Source organism: Chrysochloris asiatica, unplaced genomic scaffold, assembly GCF_000296735.1.
Source record: "Chrysochloris asiatica unplaced genomic scaffold, ChrAsi1.0 scaffold00076, whole genome shotgun sequence".
Lineage (NCBI taxonomy): Eukaryota > Metazoa > Chordata > Mammalia > Afrosoricida > Chrysochloridae > Chrysochloris > Chrysochloris asiatica.
The window spans coordinates 7138384-7150442 of NW_006408594.1; positions in this window are offsets into that span (position 1 = coordinate 7138384).

Consider the following 12059-nt stretch of genomic DNA (forward strand, 5'->3'; position numbering starts at 1 on the left):
GGAGTAGAAAGCCTCATCTTTCTCCCACGGAGCAGCTGGTAGTTTCAAACCGCTGACCTTAAGGTTCGCAGCCCGATTCGTAACCACTACGCTACCAGTTTCATTACAATGATTATAATCCCCTCTAAGCACCATCAGTTAACAGTATTTCTCTCTATTCACTTTAGCTCTTTTATTTATTTTTTTAACACTCAGGCATATATAATAATTTAAACTACCAAAGGGCACATTCTGCAAGTCTGCCTCCTGGCCACCAGCTCTCAGTCCCTCTCTTTCCATGAGCTTAACATTTGACTCGAGTTAACACACTGGAAGTTCTAAATTTGCTCTAAATTAAAAACAAACTCCTCCCTGTCTCCAACTCACCTGCCTACTGTGGTATTTTATTTATGACTTGTTCTCTTCCCTAGGCTGCTCCCAGGAAATGCTATACAGGGTGGCGCTATGGATCGAAACCCACTCGACAGCACTTAACAACAGCAAAATTTTTCCCTACAAGTCCTGGAGTGGTGATTTAGCATAAGCACTGGACCACAAGGTCTGTTTGAACCACAAGGCCACCAGTTCAAACCCACAAGTCACTCCTTGGAAACCCTATACAGGATCTTTCTGAGTTGGAACCAACTTAATGGCACTTAACAACAACATTCTTCCCTAGGTGTGGCACTGTACAATAAGCACTGGACTGCTCACCACAAGGTTGGCACTTCAAATGCACCAGCTGCTCCTCAGAAACCCTATACAGGGTTACTCTGAGTTGGAACCAACTTGACAACACTTAACAGCAACAACAATTCTTCCCTAGGAACCATGGTGGTGTCGTGGGTTATGCATTGGATTGCTAACTACAAAGTTAACAGTTTGACTCCACCAGCCACTCAGAGGGGAAAAGATGAGGCTTTCTGCTCCCTTAAAGATATACAGCCTTAAAACTCATACAAGGTTGCTATGAGTCAGAACCAACTGAATGGCACACACCCATCACCACCACCATTCTTCCCTGGTTACTAGACTGCGTGTGCTTCTTTGCATGCGTCTCAAGCCAAGACTGGACCAGGGAGCCTGGGTCCTTTTGGGGTTATGTTATTGTTGTTGGTGAGGAATCTGAGACTTGAAGAAGGGCAGTGATTATCTGCCCTCAGGTTATAGGACAAGTGCACAACAGGCTCTCAATCTTTGGTCTCCTAATTCTGATTTTCACATTCCAAAAGAAGAGTCTTTGTTTTTACAGCAGTCTTGGCCAAGCAAGTCAGATTCTGTGGGGCACCTACAGTAGGATCTGGGGTACAAAGCAGCAGCTAAGGATTACCCAGAATGCCCCTGACCTCCTGCTGCATACGCCGGGGCGTTCCTTAGCAGAGCCTTTGGCGCTACCACTGGATAAACTTCCCTATTAAACCAGTGTGGGGTTTTAGATGAACTTCACCCAATGAATTTGGTCTTTACTATCTATATTTGCATAGGGCAAATCTGCTGCACAAGACCTCTTTCAAGGGTGTAAGAGCAAAGATATCAGTTTGAGGATTAAGGGGTGCCTGACCCAAGTCACTACCATCTTCAATAGCTTCATATGCATGTGAAAGTTAAACAATGAATAAGGAAGACCATAGCAGAATTGACCTATTTGAGTTATGCTGTTGGAGAAGAATATTAAAAGTACCATGGACTGCCAGAAAACAAACAAATCAGCGTTGGAAGAACACAGCTACAATGCTTCTGAGAAGCCAGGGTGGCTAGCCTTTGTCTCTCATACTTCAGACATATTATCAGGAGGGACCAGTCCCTGGAGAAAGACACCATGCTTGGTAAACATCGAAGCAAGGAAGACCCTCTAACGAGATGGATTGGCACAGTGGCAGCAGCAATGGGCTCAAACATAACAACAATTGTGAAGATGGCACAGTACCAGGCTGTGTATCATTCTGTTGTGCACAGGGTCACTATGAGTTGGTACAGACTCAATGGCACCTCACAACAACAACAACAATCAGTATGGGATCACATTGACAGCAGCAACTCCAAAGTTACATAGGCAGTGAGTGTGTGTTGTTGACGGTGGTGGTGGGGTACGGTCATGTCAGTTCCGACCCATAGCAACCCTGTAGAGGGTTTCCAAGGCTGTAAATCTTTACGGGAACAAAAAGCCTCATCTTTCTCCCTTGGAGCTACTGACTTTGCAGTTAGCAGCCCAACACATAACCCACTATGACACCTGGCTTCTGTTGTTGTTGTCGTTAAGTGCTGTTGAGTCGGTTCCAACTCATGGCAACCCTGTATAGGGTTTCCGAGGAGCAGCTGGTGGGTTTGAACTGCCGACCTTGAGGCTCAAACTGATGTTAAAGTTGGGGATTGAGGGAACAATTCAGAAAAGGAGGGTGAGAATAATTGTCTAACTCAAAGCATGTAAACAGCATCACTGAAATGTACATGTAGAAAGTGTTGGATCGGTGGATGTTCTGTATATTTTAAACAACAACAAAAACGTATTGAAAATATTTTTTAATGAATTTAATCTTTGTCCTTGGTTCCTGAGAGAAATCTCTAAAACCTTGACATTTCCCCAGAGATTGTTGTTGTTAAGTACCGTCCAGTCGGTTCCGACTCATAGAGACCTTGTATAGGGTTTCCGAGGAGTGGTTGATGAGTTTGAACCGCTGACCTTGTGGTTGAGTGCTTATTATACAGCACCACACCAAGACTCCATATGAGGCCTCTCTAACACACCTGTGAGTTTATGTTAATGAGGTGACTCAGGTTGGAGCTAACCATGACTGGAAGACCATCTTCTGACAATAATCCTACCTCAGGAGCGAGGGCTGAAGGTTGGGTTCTACATTTGTGGTGGTGGTGGTTATATGCAGTAGAGTTGATTCTGACTCATAGTGACCCCCTGCATAGGGTTTCTACTGCTATAAATCTTTATGGGAACAGAAAGCCTCCTCTTTCTCCCTTAGAACAGCTGGTAGTTTCGAACTGCTGACCTTGAGGTTATCAGCCTGACTCATAACCACTATGCTACCAGAGTTCCTAGAGTTCCACAATCTTGCCTATATAATAAAACCCTGATCCCGGCTGTGGACATAGGAGTTCCTGGGACTTCCTGTTTGGTAAAAGACATCAGTACATACTCAGGACATGGGCGCTCCATACTGGAAACCCCCCGAGACCTCACTCTGTGGTTCTCTCATTTCTCCCAGTCCCAGGTTGTATCCTTTCAGCAGCAATAAAACCACAATCATAATTATGGTACCTTCCTAAGTTCTGTGAATTGTTCTAGCAAATTGTCAAAAACACAACAGAGTGGTTGGTGGGAGCCAGCAGGTCAGAAGTGAGGGTTCTGGGGACCCCTGCACTTACAGCTAGTCTCCAGAGGAGGCAGAGTGAGACGCTGAATTTGTAACCAACAGGTCAAAAGTGAGGGTGTCATGGGAACTCCAAGCTGCAAGCTGGCACCTGAGGTGGTGAGCAGACATGGCCGTCTGGAGGACTGTGCCCTTTAAGATGAGCTCTGGCCCATCTCAGGGAGGAAGAAATGCCGCGTAGACAGCTAATGTCAACAAGAAAGTGGAATCAAGAGCAGTAGAAATACTACATTGATTTGGTTTGATCAACACTTTGGTGCCCAAGAAACAGGACTTGATAGTCTCCAAGCACCAGAATCCTGGCTCAAGAGGTAACATGACTCTCCAGCCCCTCAGGTCTGCTGGCATTGGGTCCGCACCCTCTGCCCTCAGCCCCCTGGGATAGAATCAGGAGAGGGTAGGCACCCTTCCCTGCTGAAAGATGACAGGGGTGGGCAGGCTGCCAAGAACCACCGACGGAGTGTCTCCTTCTACACCCAACACCTGCTCATGAATTGTTCACCATTCCACACAGATCACCCAGTAAGCCAGGTAAGCACAGGCTGTGCTTATTTACTAATCTAGTGAATAATTTCACCGGGGGCTTTCATGTGGTGAAAAACACGTGAGCTGTTCACTAGAGATTAGTTAAGTAAGTATACTTCAGCCTGTGCTTCCCTGGTTTACTGGATGATCTTCCCAGATTCCCATAATTCCATCATTCAAACACACTGTCCTGTCTGTCTCTGCCTGATGCCTAAATTAGAAGAAACAGCACCAAATTCTGGTGTGAGCGACAGACTAGAGTTCAAATGAAAAAACAAACACAGTTACCACAGAATTGATTCTGACTCTTGACAACCCCATGTACATGTGACAAATCCATGTAAACCACAAAGTTCTGGGGAAAAGGGGAGGCGTTACTCACCCATTTGACAGAAGAGGAAACTGAGGCCCAAGGAGGAGGCATCACATAGTGGGAAGCTAGGCAAGACTAATTTGGAGATCCTTAATTTGTTAATCCCCTGGTGTGGTCTCCCAGCCAGGGCAGCAAAGGGAAAGGGTTTCTGGATGAGGAGAAAAAGGGGAACCTAGGAGAGGGAGGAGGGGGAGCCGTGGAAAGTCAGGAGGAAATGATACTTAGGAAAGCCCTGCCTCGTGCCAGGCATCTCCACGTGGTGTTCCATCTAATCCTGGGAGGCGAGTATGAGGGTTAGTCGCACTTTGTTGTTTAGTTGTACACAGAACTGGCTCCAACCTATCACAATCTGTATAACTGAAGCCCCCAGACACCCCATCCAGTGTGTCTGTCTCTCTGGGTCCCCTCTGGCTCTGTGTCTTCCCCAGGACCCCACAATCTCTTTCTGTGTTTCTTTTATATTGTCTCTTCTCTCTCTCTACACTCCTGACTTTCTCTCTCCTTCACTCTGATTCTTTTTTTTTTAATAAGATTTTCTTGTTTAAGGTGGGAGTTTACCCAGTAAACTAGGTTCTCATTTAACAATTTCTACACAAATTATTCCTGGTATAGTGCTGTGGGTTAATGCACTGGACTGTTAAATTGGTTTGAACCTCCAAGTCAGTGGTTCAAGCTCACCAGCTGCTCCTCAGAAACTCCTTATATTACAGGGTTGCTATGGGTAGCAACTGACTCGACGGCACTTAACAACAACAACACAAATCATTCAGTGACGTTGGTTACATTTTTCACAGTGTCTCATCATTCTCATTCATTCCATTCTGGTTGTACCATTCCTAGTATTCTAGTTTCCCTGTCCCCTTACCTTCTCATTTTTGCTTTGAAGTCATTTTTGACCATTTGGTCTCATATCGGTGATTTTGACAGGAGACTAATAGGTCATAGTCTAAAAGGCAACCTCAATGGATAATTCTGGTTCAAGGTTTAAAGAAAATCTCAGGGTGAACTAGTTTCTACCTGTTCAGTAAATTGGGACGGTTTAAGAATTTGAGTTCTGTTCTGTAATTTTCTCCCGTTCTATTGGGATCCATCTATTGTGGCTCTGCTCAGAATGGTCAAAAGTGGTAGCTGGGCACCCTTTAGTTCTTCTGGTCTCGGGGCAGATGAGGCCATGGTTCATGGAGATGAACCCTGTAGACATATTGCTTCTCTGCGTCTTTGCTTTCTTTCTTTGCCTTAGATGGCTGCTCCCTTGTTAATTGTTTCTTTTCTGTCTCCGATTGTTCTGTTTTTTATTTCTCTCTCTCTGTGTCCCTTAGTCTATATGTCTTTCTCATCCAGTCAACTAATTCCCAGCTCAAATCTCAGCCTTCACTGGTTCCCCATGCTAGCCTCTTAGCTTCTCCAAGTCTCAGTTTCCTCCATTGTAATACGAGTGAAGGTTCTCAGGGAGGTAACACCTGAGAGGAAGCCACCACAGGACCAACCACAGCGGTCAGGGCATGTGAGGTCCTCTCCCGGCCCCAGGGTGGGACTCAACAGCTATGTAAATATTTGTCCAATGAGGGAAAAAAAGCCATAAGTAGCAGAACTTTTTTTTTTAATGTTCTATTTGCATAATAGCTGGCCATGCTGGCACCACGGCCCAGAGTAAAGATTATTCTGTAGCACAAACACACACGTTCACACAGAAAGAGCTAACCACTCTCTGGAAAGCAGACCACTGAAGGGATGAAGAGCTGGGAGTCTCTTCCTGCCTGCTTCTTAAGCAATTTCTGCATCATTCCGAAGGAATTCAAGAGGAAATGGTCCACAGGGAAGGCCTGCCTCACATGAGGCCAGGCATTTCCACGTGGCATTCCATTAACCCTGGGAGACAAATATGATGACCTGTCTCCTTCTGTTGTGTTGATTCCCATTTGGTTGGCACCAACCTTATGCAGAACAGAAGGAAACATTCCTGGTCCTGAGTCACCTTCATGATTGCTGACAGGTTCAACTTCATTGTTGCAGCATCCACCCTGGGGACTCACCCTTGTACCTTACTGGACACTATTCTGTTGTGATCCATAGGTTGTCACTGGCTGATTTTCCAAAGTAAATCACCAGGCTTTTCTTCCTAGTCTTAGTCTAGAAGCCCTGCTGAAACCCGTCCACCATGGTGACCCTGTTGGTATTTGAAATACTGGTGGCATCACTTCCAGCTCACAACAACACCCACCCCACCCCAGTACGACACACAAACGGGTGGTGAATTGTCACTTTCCCGAGGAGGAAACTGTGGTCCAGTCCCTCATTCATTACCAGGTACCTGCACCTCACTGTGGAGGCAGACAATAAAACATAATAACCATTTCAGATGTGATACCAGCAGCAAGGCAACGTAGAAGGGTAGCTGATGGAGACCACAGTGTGTGAGGGGCAGGGAGAGGGTTCTTGGGAACCTTCTTGGAGAGAGCCCAGAATGGCAGGAAGACCCAAGGAGAGAGTGGTCCAGGCAGAGGGTTTGGACACGATAAAGGCCTAGAGGTGGGAGTCAGCTGAGGGTCTCTGGAGAATCAGAGAGGAGCGGGTTCCTGGGATAGTCTGTAGTCAGGTAGGGAAGGGGCAAGCGATTAAAACGTGAAACTCCAAGCCCCCGCTGTGAACTAGCGCTGACTGGAATCCAAGCCCATCTCTTTCCCTCAGGTTCCCAGTTTCCACAAGGTTTCTAGGACAGATTAAATCAGTTCTAGAAGAAATGCAACCAGAAGGATGCGAGAGCAAGGGCGGAGAGACTTCAACTCACATACTTCGGGCATGTCTTGGGAAAGAACATCTGCTAGAGAAAGACCTTGTGTTTGGTAACGTAGCAGTCAGTGACCTCAAACATACCAACGTGACACACGACAATGGCACAGCCAGGCAACACCTTGTCTGTTATACATAAGTTTGCCGTCAGTTGGGGGCCAACTCTATGGTACCTAGGAACAGAGGACAGAAGGAAAGAAAATGGACAAGCTGGGGGGGTGAGGCTGCTCAGGATGAATGCAGTGGACCCATGAGATCCATTCACCCTGCAACATCTGATACACTGAAAGAGGAGCCTGTCTCAGACGACCCACCCCCCACCCCCAGATGCTACAGGACCTCGGTTCCCTCTAAGTGGCCTTGTCTATGCAGGAATCAAATAGGCTAAGTTCCTCCCTCCTCTCACCTGCTCTCCTCCCTAGAGAGAAGGGGCTCAGTCTTCCAACCCACTCAGCATATGTTGCTGAGGAAGCCAGGCCAACTGGCTGCAGTGCTTGGGGGTGCAAAGCTAAACCACCAGGCCATTTACTACTGAATCAATTCCAACTTGTGTGGACCTGAGCATGTCAGAGTAGAACTGTGCTCCACAGGGTCTTCAAAGATGGATTTTACCAAAGGCGATCACCAGACCTTTCTTTTGAAGCACCTCCAGGTGGACCCAGACCTCCAATCTTGGGGTTAGAAGTTGAGTGTTAACTACTTGAGTCATCCAGGGATTTGGGAAGGGGATTAGGGATGGTGCCAAGTGAGGTGTTGAAAAATAAAACAAAACCTAACTCCCTGTTCCAACACTCCAAGCATGGAGACACAGGAGGAAACAAAAGACCACCCTGGAGCAGTTGAGCCTGGTGGGTGTGGAGCTGCCTTGCACAGGACTCTCCAAGGAAGATGTCGCAGATAAATAGCCATCTGAAGCTGGCGGCCATCAGGGTCAGCATGGCGATGACTCCAGCCCCATCCACGTAGCCAGGCGCTGGCAGCGGTGCCAGGCAAAAGGACCAAGTTGACTTAACTCATAAGAATAATTTTGACACCCTGAGGCCCACAAAGTTTGACTTAAATGTTCCAGTTGCTGTGGCAACGATCAAAAACCTGTGGTGGGAACTTTTTGCTTCCATTGGAAACTTACAGTTGTCAAGGTAACCTCTTTCAAGCATCCTGAGGATGCAGGTGAGCTGCAGGTGGTGGGGGAGATATCTATTGTTGGCCCAAGATGGCGGCATGGTAGAGGGAAGAGGGATCCAAGGTGATGGTTGTGTTGAGGTGGGGATGTCTGGGGTAGGACCTGAGGACGAGGATAATTAAGTCTCCACAAATGTGCCCATTCACTGACTCCCTCACTTGCTTCATTCATTTAGTCACTCAACTACAAGCCTATATTCTGTTTTCTCTTTTATGTCAGGGCCGGATGGCTGGAGGGATGGGCGAACCTCTCCTCATGTACACACGACCCTCAGCTATGGAATAGTGGGAGCAAAAATTGTGGCCTTTGGAGTCAGTCAGACCTGGCCTTCCATCTAGACTCCAAAGCTCTTTTCATTTATAAATGGAATGTAATAATAGAACCTGCCTCTGAAAATATTGGGAGCATCAAACAATAGCTTGATACCAAACAAGGCTGTAAATGGAAAAATACCCTGAGAGGCCCAAATGTCCTGTGTCCCCAGAACAATGCATTGAGACTGGTCCCCTCCACCTGATGGCAGAATGTGACAATGGTTCTGTGTTGACTCTGCAATGAGGCTGAAAGAGCTGACCCCAAGAGCTGGCAGGATGGGAATTGGGCTAAGGCTGTGAAGTCCTTATCCCCTTAGCTGAGAATCTTCCTTCCCTGAGACATGTGGAGGTGAGCAGGAAGGAGACACACAGAGAGGTCACAGCATCCTCCAGGACCACCAGAGGGACTTTGTAGGCACTCCTCATATCCTCCCCACCAGCCCCGACCCAGACAGTTTTCATTCTCCTTCTCAGATTCAGAAACCAAGGCTCAGAGAGGTGGAATCAGGCCACCCGGAGAGTAAGGAACCGACCCAGAATTCAACCGTGGGCCATGTTCTTCCCAGAATCCTTCCTTGAATTCTCACAGCAGGCCTAGGAGGCGGATTCCATTATCCCATCTGCTGATGAGAAAAACAGCTCTAAGAGGTTAGGCAGCCTGAGATCATACCCAAGCCTACATGCTTTCCCAGCCCCTGCTCAGCCCCCTATCTGCCCTTTCCAGCCCAGAAGTCACCCTTCTGGGAAGAGGGAAGGGAGGGGAACCAATATATATCAGCTATTTCTGTCCTCTCCCCAGCCTCTTGCAGCCTGGCTGCTGGCGGGGATGGAGACAGGGCCTTAAGCCCAGGTGGACTCGGAGCGCGGAGCCAGGCAGGCAGCAGGCGTGGAGAAGTCATGTTTCCTGCCCTTTCTCTGGACTTGTTAACTGCCAGGTCTCCTGGGCAGCACAGAAAAGACCAGGAATGCCCTAAAAGTGTGAGGGCTGTAGGTGGGGGAAGGGGCCGGAGGAAGAGGGTGACTCTGAGAGGTGAGGGGTTCATCTCCTTTCCCTATCTACCTTCCAGAGGAAACACCAACATCCAGAAATATTAAGTGGCACAACCACCGAGGGGCTCAAGTCAGGTTTCTGGACTCCATCTCCAGGATTCCTCTGGGATGCAGACTGTTAGGATGATGCAGGACCAGCCGGTGTTTCGTTCTGTTGTACACAAGCTTGCTAGATGGCACCTAACAACAGCAACCCAACAATCTGGAATGCCAGAAGGGCTGTTTCTATGTCTCCCTTTTCCCTCCTTTCTGCCCTCAGCTGGGGCATCCCGCTAGCTGCTGACCCTCATTCCTGTGTCCTGCCCCTTGGCTCCTCACTCTCCTCACGCCATCCCTAAAGACTGGGTGGACAGTTCCACAGAAGAGTCGAAGGCTCCATATGTTCACTTCCCACCTCCTTTGGGTTAGAGGCAAGACTGGTTCGGAAGCTCCAGCCCCATAGTGGGGGGTTCTCTTCTTGGATCCAGTGTGAGGCTGGTGGAGCAAACACATGTGGTCCTTGTGAAGGTGGCAAAATTGGGGACCCCCAAATTGGCTGGGGAGGAAGGGTATGGGGTAACACTCCCATCTGGGCTGTGTTTTGCAGTTTATAAAACAATTACCCAACACATGTCCCCGTGGAATCTTCCTTCAACCCTGAGATGCAGTAGCCATTCTCCCTCGTTTCGAGATGAGGAGACTGAGGCTTCTTGAAGGACCAGAGCTGGGGTTCAAACCCCAGTTCTAACTTCCAGTCCTGAGTCCAGTTTGCTCTCTCTAGTGAAACACCAGCTGCTGTTGAGTTGAATCCAACACATGCCCCCCACACACACACATGTTTCAGAGCAGAACTGTGCTTCACCAGATTTTCAATTACTGATTTCCAGAAATAGAGCTCTCCAAGCCTTTCTTCCCAGAAGTGGACTCAAACCTGCTACCTTACAGTTAGTGGTTGAGCATGTTAACCTTGGCACCCCCTAGGAACTCCTCCCCTCGTGATTTATAGATAATTGCTGAAAGAGGGTTTGCAAGGCAGACTTGGGTCTTAAGGGTGAGGGGAATGTTGAGACCCTCCAGGGAGCTAGCCACCCAACAGGGGAGTTTGGGGATCTGTCTTGTGGAGGAAGCAGAACTTTTAAAGCCAACTCTGCTTCAGAAAAGACTCAGAAAGATTTTGGGTTTTGAGACCGCCAGAAGAACTGAGACAAGGAAAGCTACAAGGAGGGGAGAGGGTGGAGCAGTGTGGTCACCAGGATACTCAGTCCAAGAGCTGAGGGGAAGCCAGTCCAGGAAAATTCTGTGGGCAGAGCCCAAGGAAGCTGCTTTCTACACCCTCAGACCGGAAGCCACTCCCTCCTGGAGGTGCCCATGGCACCCCAGAGATGACTCAGCACATACTACAGCACTCGGTGGTGGTGGTATTTTGTTTGGTGGCTTCTGCATTGGCCTCACTTACTGGAGATCAGCTGCTTTCTCACTCATTTGTTTATCCATCCATCCACCCACCTGTTCATCCATCCATTCATTCATTCATTCATCCATCCACCCATCCATCCATCTATTCATTCATTCATCCATCTACCCATTCATCCACCCACCCGCCCATCCATTCATCCATCCATCCATCCACCCACCTGTTCAACCATTCATTCATTCATTCATTCATTCATCCATTCATCCATCCACCCATCCATCCATCTATTCATTCATTCATCCATCTACCCATCCATCCACCCACCCGCCATCCATTCATCCATCCATCCATCCATCCATCCATCCATCCATCCATCCAACCACCTATCCACCCATCCACCCATACATCCATACATCCATACATACATCCATGCATCCATGCATCCATGCATGCATCCATCCATCCATCCATCCATCTATCCACACACCCTACCACCCGCCCATCCATCCACCCATCCACCCAGCCATCCACCTACCCACCCACCCATCAACCCATCCACCCATCCATCCACCCACCCACCCAGCCATCCACCCATCCATCCACCCACCCATGCATCCATCCATCCATCCATTCATCCACCTATCCATCTGTCCAGCTATCCATCCATCTACTCACAAACACTGACTTTTCACTCACCAGTACCTGCCTGGCACCTCTCTTGCTGTTGTTGTTTTTGTAGTTGTTAAGTGCCGTGGAGTCTGTCCTGATTCATAGTGACCCTGCATAAGGGTTCCGAGGAGTGACTGGTGGGTTTGAACCATCAACCTTGCAGTTAGCAGTCCAGTGTTTATCCTATGGTGCAACCACACCTGGCAGCTCTAAGTGCTGGTACTACAGCACTGAGGATGGCACACACACTCCTAGACCTTGGTGGTGTGAGAGGTGGAGCAGGGTCAGAACAGAGGGCTTTCCTTCATCCTATGCCTGGACACGTGGCTTTCTTGTTCCCATGGCCCCTGTGGAAGAACTCACTGCCGAGACTCCCTGGTTACTTAGTGCTGCTGTGACC